Raw genomic sequence first — 14,086 nt, 5'->3', positions numbered from 1 at the left:
AAATAGAAATCTTGTAACTCATAGCTGATAGGCATATTTAGTTTCTTTTGATTTTGATTTTGGTATAATAAGGAATTAGCAAGCAGTAACAGCAGTAACAGCAGCAGCAGCAGCAGTAGTAAAATCATAGCTTTTCGGTTGTCCCAACTACCAAATATTCCAGAACTATTATGACCTGATTCCTTTAAAGCCAAGGATATGTAGGCAACCTCAGAAGCAAGGTTCGGTCAAACTTTTCCAACATGCTTCCCATCGAGTATCAAACGGGCAAAAATTATTCATAATTGCTCACTTTATCTTTGCCCGAAAGCTCTTTATATTCTCGAGCAAAGAGGGACAACTGTGAGCACGTAATTTTTGCCCCATATAGGAAATTACTCCTAAAAAATATTCAAAATATTTTAAATTATTTTTCGTCAAATTTTAGGAATTTCGTTTGCTTATTAGTTCACATTTTGTTGCATTAATAGATTATTTGCATCATTGCATCATTAGGAATATTTTAAATCAAAAGAAAAATCATTAAAAATATTTTTATCTTTCATGTACTGCATTTTTATATCTTGATTGTATCATAGGATTTAATTACATATTAATTGAAAAATAATTTTAAAAAATTAGTTATTACATTAGTTTATTTCTTTTGCATTTTGGTAATTAAATAGTTCAATTTTTATTAATTTAAATTAGTTTAATTGCTAATTAGGTTATTTTTGCAAAATAGGTTCACTTAGTGTTAATTTGGTTAATTTTGAAGATCAAATAAAGAGTAAGAGGGTTATTTTCTTTATATTCTGAATTGGGCCAATTTCAAATGGCCCAAATCTCACAACACATCCACCCCAATCCAACTCCCAAATTGGTCCAGCCCCACTGATGCTCCAAACGACGACGTTTTGGTTTTGTTCAATCCCAGCCATCTATTGGGTTTGATCCAATGGATCGGAACTAGCCTCTCAAACATATATAAGTGTCTGAATCCTCCCCCCCTCCCAACCCTAAAGACCGTCTCATACCTTCTCTCTCATTCTCACTGTTCTGTTGCCGCTGAAAATCGCCCCACGACGGCGGCCAACCACTAATTAGCACTAAATTATCACCACATAATCTCCATCATCCCCCCATACCTCTCTTACCATTAGTTTTGTGAAAAAAACCCTAGGTTTTCTCTGTTAGTAGATCTAAGAATCTATAGAAAACCTAATTCCTCCCTTTGTGATTTTTCCCATCAATTCTGGCCCGCTTGAACTCGAAATCTACATCAACTGATTGCTCTAGATAAGAGCAATTGATTGATGTTAGTCTTGGTTCATTTCACGGCTATTGGAATTAGGTCAAAATATCATTGACCGGTCGGTTGCTCCTCAATTGTTCCATCATGTTCCTCCAGCTTGTGGGCTTCCCTTTCATCAATTTGTTCGACCTCGATAGGTATATCTCTCCCTTGTATATTTATGTGAATTGTGCATTTAACTGTTTAGTTGATCTAGGTTCGGTTTATTTTAATTCCAAATTCCTTGTTTAATTATCATGTTTTCATTTCTTTGAAGAGTTTTTCAAAACTATATGGGTAATTGGATATTATTGTTATAAGCTCGATGATTCAGTGGTGTTTAGTTACTTGAGAGATTAATTACTTAATCGAGTAGTTATTTTATTTTTGGATCATTTAGATATTTGTCACCTTTGTTTAATGATATTTAGGCAAGAAGTGGCAGTAGGCCTTGATTTGGATTAGGTCAAGTCTGATTTTGAGTTTGGTTTAATGGAACAAGGCCCGGGTTTATCAAAATTAGTCCATTTCATATTACATGTCCATTCTGAGTTTGATTTAATGAGATTGAGAATTCAATGTAAGAGAAGAGGTAAAATCTGGAAGAGGGGTAAATACTGAAGTAGTGAAGGGAAATGTAGGAAATTGGCTTAGGGAATCTTAGTTAGTTAGGAAAGAAGCTTCTAGGAAAAGAAAAAAAGGGTCGTCTCTGCAAAATTAAAATAGAAACAGGTCAGAATTTGGGATCTAAGGGTAAATAAGAGAAAATTTAAAGGGTGAAAATGAATTAGAAAAATTTAGGTATTGCCCTAAAAATTTTGTTATAAATATACTGACTCTTACACAGATTCTTGCTACCTTTAGTTGCCTTTTAGTTGGTTCAACAGTGGAGAATATCTCTTTACGTACTATAAGTCTATATATAGCTTGAAATATTTCATTTTTGTTTTATTGTAAAGTGATTTATTATCTTTGATGATATAGATATATTTTGCAATACATTAAATCTTTATGATCTTTTTTGTTATCTCATAGAGGCCGGAGGCCGGAGATGAGGATGATAAGAAAAAAGGATCTAAAATTTTATCATTCTCAACAAAGAGGAGTAGGGTTGTTGTTACTCACAACTAATCTGAACGAGTGAGGATCTCTCAATCCCCCCCCCCTCCCGCTTGAACTCGAAACCCACATCAATTAATTGCTCTTGATGAGAGCAATTGATTGATAATAGTCTTGGTTCATTTCACGGCTATTGGAATTCCGTCGAGACATCATTGATCGGTTGGTTGCTCCCCAATTGTTCCATCAGGTTCCTCCAGCTTGTGGGCTTCCCTTTCATCGTTTTTTCGACCTCGATAGGTATATCTCTCCCTTGTATCTTTCTGTGAATTGCGCATTTAACTATTTAGTCGCTTTAGGTTCAGTTTGTTTTAATTGCAAATTCCTTGTTTTGTTATCTTGTTTCATTTCTTTGAAGAGTTTTTCGAAACTATGTGGGTAATTGGATATTATTGTTATAAGCTCGATGATTCAACAGTGCTTAATTACTTGAGAGTTTAATTTTCTTAATCGAGTAGTTATTTTATTTGTGGATCATTTAGGTATTTGTCACTTTTGTTTAATGGCATTTAGGCAGGAAGTGCAATAGGCTTTGATTTGGTTTAGGTCAAGTCAGGTTTTGAGTTTGGATTATTGGAACAAGGCCCAGGTCTGTCAAAATTAGCCCATTTCATATTATAGGCCCATTCTGAGTTTGATTTAAATGAGATTGAGAATTGAATGTAAGAGAAGAGGTAAAATCTGGATGAGGGGTAAATACTGTAGTAGTAAAGGGCAACGTAGGGAATTGACTTAGGGAATCTTAGTTAGTTAAGAAAGAAGCTTCTAGAAAAAGAAAAAAAGGGTCGTCTCTGCAAAATAAAAATATAAACAAGTCAGAATTTGGGGTCTAAGGATAAATAACAGAAAGTTTAAAGGGTGGAAATAAATTAAAAAAATCTAGGTATTGCCCTGAAAATTCTGTTATAAATACACTGACTCTTACACAGATTCCGATTACCTTTAGTTGCCTTTTAGTTGGTTCCACCATGAAAAAGATTTCTTTATGTACTATAAGTTTATATATAGCTTGAAATATTTCATTTATTGTTAAGTGATTTATTATCATTGATGATATAAATATGTACGACAATACATTAAATCTTTGTGGTCTTTTCTGTTATCTCATAGAAGCCGGAGGCGGGAGATGAGAATGGTAAGAAAAAATGATCTAAAATTTCCTCATTTTCAACAAAGAGGAGTAGGGTTGTTGTTACTCACAACCAATCTGAACGCCAATCCCCTTCTCCACCTCCTGAACTCAAAACCTACATCAATTAATTGCTCTTGACGAGAGCAATTGATTGATGTTAGTCTTGGTTCATTTCATGGCTATTGGAATTCGGTCGAAACATCATTGATCGGTCAGTTGCTCCCCAATTATTCCATCCTATTCGTCCAGCTCGTGGGCTTCCCTTTCATCGATTTGTTCAACCTCGATAGGTATATCTCTCCCTTGTATCTTTCTGTGAATTGCACATTTAATTGTTTAGTCACTTTAGGTTCAGTGGTTGTTTTAATTGCAAATTCCTTGTTTAGTTATCATGTTTTCATTTCTATGAAGAGTTTTTAGATACTATATGGGTAATTGGATATTATTGTTATAAGCTCGATGATTCAGTGGTGTTTAATTACTTGAGAGTTTAATTTATGCTTAATCGAGTAGTATTTTTATTTGTGGATCATTTAGGTATTTGCCACTTTTGTGTAATGGTATTTAGGCAAGAAGTGGCAGTAGGCTTTGATTTGGTTTAGGCCAAGCCTGGTTTTTGAGTTTGTATTAGTGGAATAAGCCCAGGTCTTTCAAAATTAGCTCATTCCGTATTACAGGCCCATTAAGAGTTTGATTTAAATGAGATTGAGAATTGAATACAAGAGAAGAGGTAAAATCTGGAAGAGGGGTAAATGCTGAAGTAGCTAAGGGAAATGTAGGGAATTGGTTTAGAAAATCTTAGTTAGTTAGAAAATAAGCTTCTAAGAAAAGGAAAAAAGGGTTGTCTTTGCAAAAGAAAAATAGAATCAACTCAGAATTTGGGATCTAAGGGTAAATAATAGAAAGTTTAAAGGGTGAAAATGAATTAGAAAAATCTAGTTGTTGCCCTAAATTCTATTATAAATGCACTGACTCTCACACAGATTTTTAGACTCTCTGATCAGATACACTATATATTTTTTACACATATTCCTTCTACATTTTCATTGAGATTTTACTCACAAAAACTTCAAAAAAACAATATTAGATCTGAAAACTAAAACAATCTGAAAAGAATGAGTATGACAGTGGAATTCTAGGTTAGCTTTGCACCCAAAACAGTTCATAAGTTGTAGCTTTTTCGATTGTTGTATTCTCTCTTGCATTTCTGGGTTTCGAAGTGGATCCAGCTTTGATTACTGGTTGTTTGTTGTTGTTCTCTATCAACTAGTAGCTGAATTTCAGTTGTAGATGTTCTCAACCTTTATTTGGTCATTTTGAGACTTGTTTGCTACTGTGTAGGTATGTTCAAACACCTCTGTAGTTTTAAATTGAAATCGGGAGTAAAATTAAAGTTGTTTACTGCCTAATTCTATAGATCTAGCATATTTAATGGCCAAATTTGTTTGAATCTTCTTTTATGTTGAATTTGTTTGAATATTCTTCTATGTTTATCTCTGATGCAAACAATATGCTTAGGTTAAAGCATGTGATCCTATTAGGCATTGCTTACTAATGTGATTTATTTTGTTGATGTTTTTGCCTATTCGAAAATTGATGGTTGAAGTATGAGTTTTCATGCTAAACATGTTATGTTCACGCATCTGATTATCAAATATTTGATTTCACGTATGAGGAATCCTAGTTAATAGGACCTAGCAACAACAATTTTCTGCATTTCCATTCCACATTGAGGAAATCACTGGTGGATATACATAGATTCATAGTTTATAGGTTAATTTGTAAAGTTAATTAGTTGTGTTTGGATCAATCATTTTGTATATTAATCATTTATATGGACACATTTTCAGTAAACTACTTGTTGAAATCATATATAGGAGACGAATGTTTTTGGCATGATTAGTAGTGATGTTGTTTGTTAAATGACTAAACTCTGAAAAGTTACAATTCCTTATGTTTTTCAATATGGACCTGGCGACAAGATGGCCCAGTTGGTAGGCCTTAATGACCAAGGACTCTCAGTCCTATATGAAACCTGGGCACATTGTGATTGGGCCAGTCTTTAGGCCCACTGATGTCATTACATGGTTTTGAATGGGAAAATCTACATGATTAGATTGTTCAATACAACAAAAAGGAGCTTCAATCTACTTGTCTGCTTGATACACGAATTGTTTAAGTAGCCATAATAATTTAGTAGATATGAAATAAACATTTTTTTCTTGTCTTCTGCCTGTTTAATTTAACAATATTCAGAATTACCCAAACTCCTGCAACTCTGAGAAGTAGGCCAATAATGATAGATGTGCTCTATGACTTTATGAAAGTTCAAGTCAGCCTCACGCTTAAGTGTAAATGTGAGTTCTTCCACGATTTCCATAAACTCTTGACCTTCATATGCAATCACAAACATAGGATTAATCAAATTTATAAATATTGAAGTTTGCTTTAGCCGTGATCAATAATAAATTATTGTGGCTATGGGTACAGTTCCCGTGGCATAGTCATGATAAGTAACCCAAACTCGAGTGCACGTTCGCGTGACTGGACCCTAACTTCTAATAATAAAAATGAACATGTTACGAATTGAGGGTGCATTTCACGCTGCGCGATTTGCAATGTGTACCAAAACAACAAGTGTACGGCATCGTAACTTATTTAAAATAATTCCATAAAAATACCAAAAATGATTTAAATATATTATTAAAAGCAGTAAGAGGTAAAAATGCATAATATGTCTAAACATGTAATAATCAGGTATTAAGCCACGTGTAACTGTAAAGCGACCGTGCTAGAACCACGGAATTCGGGGGTGCCTTACACTTTATCCCGGCTTATGTATTCGCGGATCATAAATAGAGTCAAACTTTTCCTTGATTTCGGATTCACAAATAATTGGTGACTCGGAACATTGTTAATTAAATAATTCCAAGTGGTGACTCTTAAAATTAAAATAAAATAATCTCTTTTCAAATAATATCACTTTAATTGGAAAAACTCCTTATTTTCGAAAAAAATAAGGTGTGACAGCTCTGGCGATTCTACTGGAGAACGAACCCAGAATCTCTGGTTCAGGGTTCAGAATTCGAGTTTAGAATAACTGTTATACTTGTCTTTCTTGTAACTGTACGATTTTATGTGTTTGGGCCTAATGTGCTAAATGTCGCTCTTTCAGCTTTGATGTTATTTGAACTGAATAAAAACTGTTACAACACCCTTCTTCTCTCTAAGTCTTCTAAATCATCTGGTAAGTGTGCGCTTCGCATGGATTTTTTTATGTTAGATACCATATCCTAATTTTATAATAAGGTTCGGATCAGCTGCAAAGCTGGTGAAGTTTCTGTATTCCCAGTGTGTTGCCCACCCCCTCCCGGCTCGAGTTGTCCGCTCGAGTAAGCCTTGTCTATAAATTCACACCGCAAGGTTTAAACTTAGACGAACAAAACCTAATGCTGGATCCCTAGTAGGTACGCTTGTTTATATCACATGCATTTGACTTTGGGGACTCAACACCGGAGTTGGGTCCGTCTAGGACTGGTGTACCTCCAAAATAAAAGATCATCCTGATGCATCTTACGTGCTATTTGTTGCATTTTTGTTTGTTTTGGTTTTCATGTTGATCAGTTTATAGAATAGGGATAGAAAATCAAGAAAAAATAGGAGAGAGAAAATTTACTCGGTTCCTAAAAATTCCCATTTTTGAAAATAAAAGAGAAAAATCCTGAAACTCTACCGAATTTTTTTAGAAGGTTGTTACAAAATGAGTCCAAATTTTCAAAAAAATGACCTTTTCCCTGATTTTGAATATTCCCCCGAACTACGCATGTCTGATTCTTACCAGATGTGAGATACTAGGCAACCCTCATCAGGTCCGGCCCCATTTTTGCAAAATAACCAAAAAATAGGAATATGGCAAATTTTTTGAAACATGGTCATCACCCTAGGTTGTTCTTGTCTAAAGAACCTCAAAACGTTCTCCCAGGACACTAGAGGGCTATTTTTGCAAGAATAGCCGCAATGTTAACCCGAGTTAGTCTTTTCCCCATAATCAACACCATTTGGCAGAAACAGCCCTAAAAACTTTCTTCAAGCACTGAAGGGCCGTATTTGCAAAACAACCCCTATTTTGTCATTGAGTTATTAAAACTGAATTTTAAAATTTAGCCACTTAGTGATTTTGAAAACAGTTGCGGTTTGGATCCTTTGTCCTAATTTACGTGCAAAATGAGCATTGTTGACGATTTACCTTTTTTAGGTCACAGATGAGATTCTATTAAGACTCCACATGTGGTTGAATAACGTGGGGGAAGTCAGTCAGCGTCCCGTGACCAAGGTATTAGGTGGTCTCATAGGGCTTTTAAGGATTAAGCCAAGGGTTGATCTGATTGAGGCATTGATATCGTTCTGGGACACGAAACATAATATTTTTCACTTCTCGGATTTGACTTGACCTCTATGTTGTAACGATCCGACCGGTCGTTTTTTCTTTCTAGAACCTCGTTAACCTAAATAATACTTCCCGTACGTGCTTTTACTATTTTATGACTTGTGGGGATGGTTAGTTCGGGATTTGGAAGGGTTCCGGTCGAAATCGGAACACTTGGTTCCTTAAGGTTGGCTAAAAAGACTAAGTTTGACTTCGGTCACCATTTTGAGAAAATGACCTTGTAATCAGGATTTGACGGTTCCAATTGGTTCGTATGATGAATTCGGACTTGGGCGTATGTTCGGATCGGGTTTTGGATGACCCGTGAGCATTTTGGCGCCTAATAGTGAAAGTTGGTTCTTTGAAGGTTTTTTATGTTCTTTAAATTTAGTATGGAGTAGGTTTTGGTGATATCGAGGTCCAAATAAAATTCTGAGCTAGAGAATAGTTCCGTAATATCATTTAAGACTTGCACGCAAAATTTGGTGTCATTCCGAGTAGTTTAAGTACGTTTCGACGCATTGGGAGTAAATTGAAGAACTTAAAGTTCATATTTTTGATTCAATTGGTTTGGGGAGTGATTCTTAGTTTTGATGTTGTTTTGGACGTTCCGAAAGTTTGAGCGAGTTTGTTTTATGATTCCAAAGTTGTGGATATGTTTGGGCGGGGTCTTGGGGGCCCCAGGTGTTAATCGAACGAGGCTCGGACCAAGTTGGAACTTGGGACAAAATCTGAGCTCCTAGCGGCTGCTATAATCGCACATGTGCTTGGCCAACCGCAGGTGCGAGCCAAGACCCGCAAAAGTGGACAAGCCAAGGCTGACCAGAATCCGCAGGAACAAGGAAACTAGCGCACCTACGAACGCACAGGTGCGAAGGCTGTGACCGCAGAAGCGGCAGTGTCTGCAAGCGCGAAAGAAAGGGTTGCAGGAGCGGTCTCGCATGTGCAGAAATCACATAAGGTAGAATCCTTCATTTAATGCGGGACTTAGTCATTTTTGGCTAATTTATTCCATTGTTGGGCGATTCTTGGAGCTCTTAGAGAGGGGATTTCATCTAATACTTTGAGGTAAGTAATTTCTACCAATTGTGAGTTAAATACATAGTTGAATTGATAGATTATAACGTGTAAATTAGTTAAAATCATGGGTTTAGGTGAAAACCTAGGGTTTTGATAAAAATAAGATTTAACCACGAGATTTGTTATGGAATTTAGTGAAAATTATATATTTGAGTTCACGAAGTTATGGGTAACAACTTTCTTCGAAATTTTCCAAAATTCGGGCATGTGGGTCCAAGGGTGAATTTTATGAATCCTATATTTTGGGTTGGGTAATCACTTTAATAGTTGGAATATGAAATTTTGAACATGTATTGATTTATTTATAAACCATTTGACTAGTTTTGGATACTTCGGCACTGAGTTGAGGCCTTAGAGTAAATTTGGGGCCGGAAAGTAAGCTTTGAGATGATATAAGTCTCCTTTCTAACCTTGTAAGAGCGAATTGACCACATAGGTGAATTGATTAATTTGTGCTCCTATTTGTGGGGGCTACGCACGCACGAGGTGACTAGAGTCATGCGTAGCTACTAATTATGCTATTGTCCGGGTAGTCTAGGACCCATATCATGCTATACTAACAAATATTCGCACCCTACTTGTTAACTTAATTGCTTAAGTCATATTGAAATTTGGTAAAAGAATTGTAAAAGGATAAATTTCACTTACTTGAAGTTGTGAATAAGACACTTGACAGTTATTAGGAATTTGTGTTTCTTAATAGTATTTTCTTTTTTGGAGCGGGCCGAACACCTTGGTAGCAGATAGATGCATCTATGGTTCGTGTTGTTTGACCCTCTGCAGTGCACAGTTTAAATATCTCTATGCTGGATCGAGTCGTACAACCTTGGCATAATTGCATATAATGAATCTTTGGAACTATTTATGATTGATATTCCTTCATTGGCTTGACATATAAATTGTTAAATGATGGAAATAAACTTGAAATTTACTATTAGAGAGAGGATTGTTTATTATTTCCTGTTATGAAGTTTTTCAGCTATATTTATGTAATCCATGTTTAGTTATTATTTCGACATTTTATTGTTAGCTCATAGTAAGTGTCAAAGTTGACCCCTCGTTATTACTTCTTCGAGGTTAGACTGGATACTTACTGGGTACATGTTGTTTATGTACTCATGCTACACTTCTGCACTTAATGTGCAGGATCTGAGGCAGATGCATCTGTATATCAGTCTGGCGCGCTTACTTGATCCCTGTTACGAGACTACACGATGAGCTACCTTCCAATTCATTTTGTAGCAGTTAGAGTCTTTCTTTTGTTTATTGTTCTGTCTATTTCATTTCGGACAGTAGAGTAGTAACCTTTCTGTATATTCTACTAGTAGCCCATACACTTGTGACACCAGGTCTTGGCACACACTAGTAGACTTGTGGCTTTGGTTTTATTTCTATGGTTATAATTGCACACCGTTGCTTTCGTTTAAATTATTTTAAATCTGTCATTTATTAATTCTTTTAAATTAAGGGAAGTTATTTACTTGGAAAACCTAAAAAAAGGGAAATCACAAGATTTTTCACTGTTGGCTTACCTAGAAGCGGGACTGGGCGCCATCACGGTCTATAATAGAATTGGGTCGTGACAACATGGTATCAGAGTACTAGGTTCATATAGGCCTCACAAGTTGTGGGAAGGCCTAATAGAGTCTTATGGATTGGTGCGGAGACGTCCATACTTATCTTCGAGAGGCTATAGGGTGTTAGGAAACTACTCTTTATCCATCTCCTATCGTTTAGTTGATGGTGTAATAAGTTTCTTTCTCTTATTCTCTCACAGATGGTGAGAACGCGTACGGCGGACGTTCCAGACCTGAGAGGGGCTGCTCCCCCTATTGCTAGAGGCAGAGGTCAGGGGAGGTCACCAACCCGAGGTAGGGGATGAGGACGTCAGAGAGTTGCCCCAGCTATACCACCCGGATCCAGTAGAGGAGCCTATTACTGAGGAGCCGGGCGAGGTGCCTGTAGCAGAGCCAACCCCGGTAGATTTCATGTCAGCACCGGTCTTTCTGGAGGTCATGGGTCGTATGCTACGGTTCATGGATACTATGACCCAGGCTGGTTTATTTCCAGTAGTCCCAGATACATCTTAGGCGGGAGGGGGAACACAGACCCCTACTGCTCAGGCTCCTAGGCATGCAGCTGTTGTATATTAGACCCCGGGTGCACTACTCTTATGTAGGGCTCTGCCAGTAGCATAAGTCATACTTGAGCCCAGACCAGCTGCGGCCAGTGAGCTGCAGAAGCTATTGGACAGATGGACTAGGTTACACCCTCCTGTCTATGAGGGTGAGCAACATGAGGATCCCCAGGACTTTATTGGTCGGTGTAGGGACAGACTGCACAACATGAGGATATTGGAGTCTTACGGGGTGGATTTCACTACTTTCCAGTTGGAGGGCAAAGCCCGTAGGTGGTGGCAGTCTCATCTTCTCGGTAGACCAGCAGGTTCTCCTCCCATGACTTGGAATCAGTTTACATGCCTTTTCTTGGATAGGTATATTCCACCCTTCCTGAGGGAAGAGTTGCGGTTTCAGTTAGAGCAGCTCCAACAAGGTCAGATGTCAGTGACCGATTATGAGGCGAGGTTCTCTAAGTTGTCTTGCCATGCACTTATGATAGCTTCTACAGACACGGAGAGAGTGTAGAAGTTTCTTTCTGGGTTGCACTCAGGTATTCAGGCTGCCATGGCCCAGGAGGTTGAGATGGGGACTTCTTATCAGCTAGTAGTGGAGATAGCTTGAAGGATTGAGGGCTACCATTAGGGAGGTAGAAAGCAGATGCAGTGAGACAAGCGGGTCCGCTATTCTGGAGAGTTTAAAGGTACCACGGATGGGGGCACAGGTCAGTTTGGGAGGGGCCAGCCTAGCAGGCCTACATATCCAGCACCACCACCTCCTCGGGGTGCTCTAGTGCGACCCTATTTCAATGCCATGCTAGAGATTTTTACCATCCATCAGGTATTCAGGGTTCTTCCAGTAGGTACTCAGGTCATCAGGGTCAGACTTCAGGCCAGTAGATCACCGTACCAAGAGGTTGTTTCGAGTGCGGGGAATTCAGTCATATGCGGAGATTGTGCCCTAGGCTTTGGGGCAAGGCAGTGCAGCAGGGTCAGAAGCCCATGATTACAACACCAGCTGCCTGGCCGCCCAGAGGCGGAAGACGGGTGGGTAGGGGTCTTCCTAGAGGTGGAGGCCAGCCAGCTACAACCCAGACAGGTGGGGGCCAGCTAGTCGGAACCCCAACTAGGTTCTATGCTTGTTCGGCTAGACCAGATGCAGTAGCCTCAGATGCCGTGATCACAGATATTATTTCTGTCTGTGGTAGGGATGCTTTGGTATTATTTGATCTAGGGTTCACCTATTCTATGTTTTATCTCTGTTTGCTCATTTCTTGCATATTCCTCGTGAGTCCTTGGGAACTCCTATTTATGTGTCCACTCCTTTGGGTGATTTTGTTGTTGTGGATCGGATCTATTAGTCCTGTGTGGTTACATTATGTGGTTACGAGACTAGATCGAACCTTCTGTTGCTTGATATTATCGACTTTGAGGTCATCCTAGGCATGAACTGGCTATCCCCATATCATGCCATCCTTGATTTCCATGCCAAGACTGTTACCTTAGCGATGCCAGAGTTGTCTAGATTGGAGTGGAAGGGTTCGTATGTCAGTATGTCTAGTCGGGTTATCTCTTTTCTGAAGGCTCGACATATGATCAAGAAGGGTTGTTTGGCTTATCTAGCTTATTTTTAGGATCTACCGTATAGACTTCGGTGATTAAATTAGTACCAGTAGTCCGAAAGTTCTCCAATGTGTTTCCTTCTGACATTCCAGGCATGCCACCAGATCGTGATATTGATTTCTTTATTGACTTGGCTCTAGGTACCTAGCCTATATCTATCCCACCATACCGTATGGCTCCGAAAGAGTTGAAGAGTTGAAGGAATAGCTTGAGGAGTTGCTAGCAAAGGGGTTCGTCAGACCAAGTGTATCACCTTGGGGTGCACCATATTATTTGTAAAGAAGAAATATGGGACTATGCGGATGAGCATTGATTGCCGCCAGTTGAACAAAGTTACCATCAAGAACAAGTACCCATTGTAGCATATTGATGATTTTTTTGACCAGTTGTAGGGTGCTAGGGTATTCTCTAAGATCGACTTGAGATCAAGGTACCATCAGTTGAAGATTCAGGACTCAAATGTTCCGAAGACTACTTTCCTTACTAGATATGGCCATTATGAGTTTCTAGTGATGTCCTTCGACTTGACTAACACCCCAGTGGCATTTATGGATTCGATGAATAAGGTGTTTAGGACATATATTAATTCGTTTGTCATTGTCTTCATTGATGACATTTTGATCTACTCGCGCATCATAGAGGAGCACAAGCAGCACTTGAGAGTGGTGCTTCAGATATTACGGGGACAAAAGTTATATGCTAAGTTCTCCAAGTGTGAGTTTTGGCTAGATTCTGTCGTATTCTTGGGGCATGTTGTATTAGGTAAGGGTATTAAGGTGGATCCCAAGAAGATTGAGGAAGTTCAGAGTTGGCCTCGTCCCACTTCGGCGACAGAGATCAGGAGCTTCCTGGGGTTAGCAGGTTTGTTAACCGTGAAAATGGTAATAACAATTAAATTTGATTTAGTGGTTCTAAAAATACGTGATCTATTTTTATGCTAGTTGTTAGGCAGTTGATGCTATGTGAAAGACTTAGAAACGAAATAAGAGCTTAAGAACGAGGCATTAATCAAATCGAATCGTTGTCAATTGGGGCCTCGAGCTTGCCTATTCGAGGGCCTTGGGGTCGAGTCTGAAGCTCGGCTGGGAGCTATCGAAGGCGGTCGATGGTGAATAATAGTTATAAACAAATCAAAGACGGCTCTTTATGGACAATAATAAGCAATAAATGATGAACAATAAATAGAACACAATAGATATGAGCAATAAATAAGATGGCGAAACCAAGAGAATGTCTTAGAGAGCATAAAGAATGTTCCAGTATATTTAGCATGGAGCAACAGACGTTTACAAAATGACAAGGATCCCCTTTATATAA

The 14,086-nt window shown here is 38.3% G+C and overlaps 1 long non-coding RNA gene across 1 annotated transcript; it reads left to right on the top strand.

The window, feature by feature from the left end:
* The first annotated feature begins 999 nt into the window (after nt 1-999).
* Nucleotides 1,000-5,419, top strand: LOC107775029 (uncharacterized). The gene is made up of 3 exons (XR_012693961.1): nt 1,000-1,431; nt 2,309-2,632; nt 3,503-5,419. It is a non-coding gene; the product is annotated as an uncharacterized LOC107775029 (long non-coding RNA).
* Nucleotides 5,420-14,086: the final 8,667 nt, after the last annotated feature.

Source organism: Nicotiana tabacum, chromosome 8, assembly GCF_000715075.1.
Source record: "Nicotiana tabacum cultivar K326 chromosome 8, ASM71507v2, whole genome shotgun sequence".
Lineage (NCBI taxonomy): Eukaryota > Viridiplantae > Streptophyta > Magnoliopsida > Solanales > Solanaceae > Nicotiana > Nicotiana tabacum.
The sequence above is the reverse complement of the archived record's forward strand: the minus strand, read 5'-3'. Positions and strand labels throughout refer to the sequence as shown.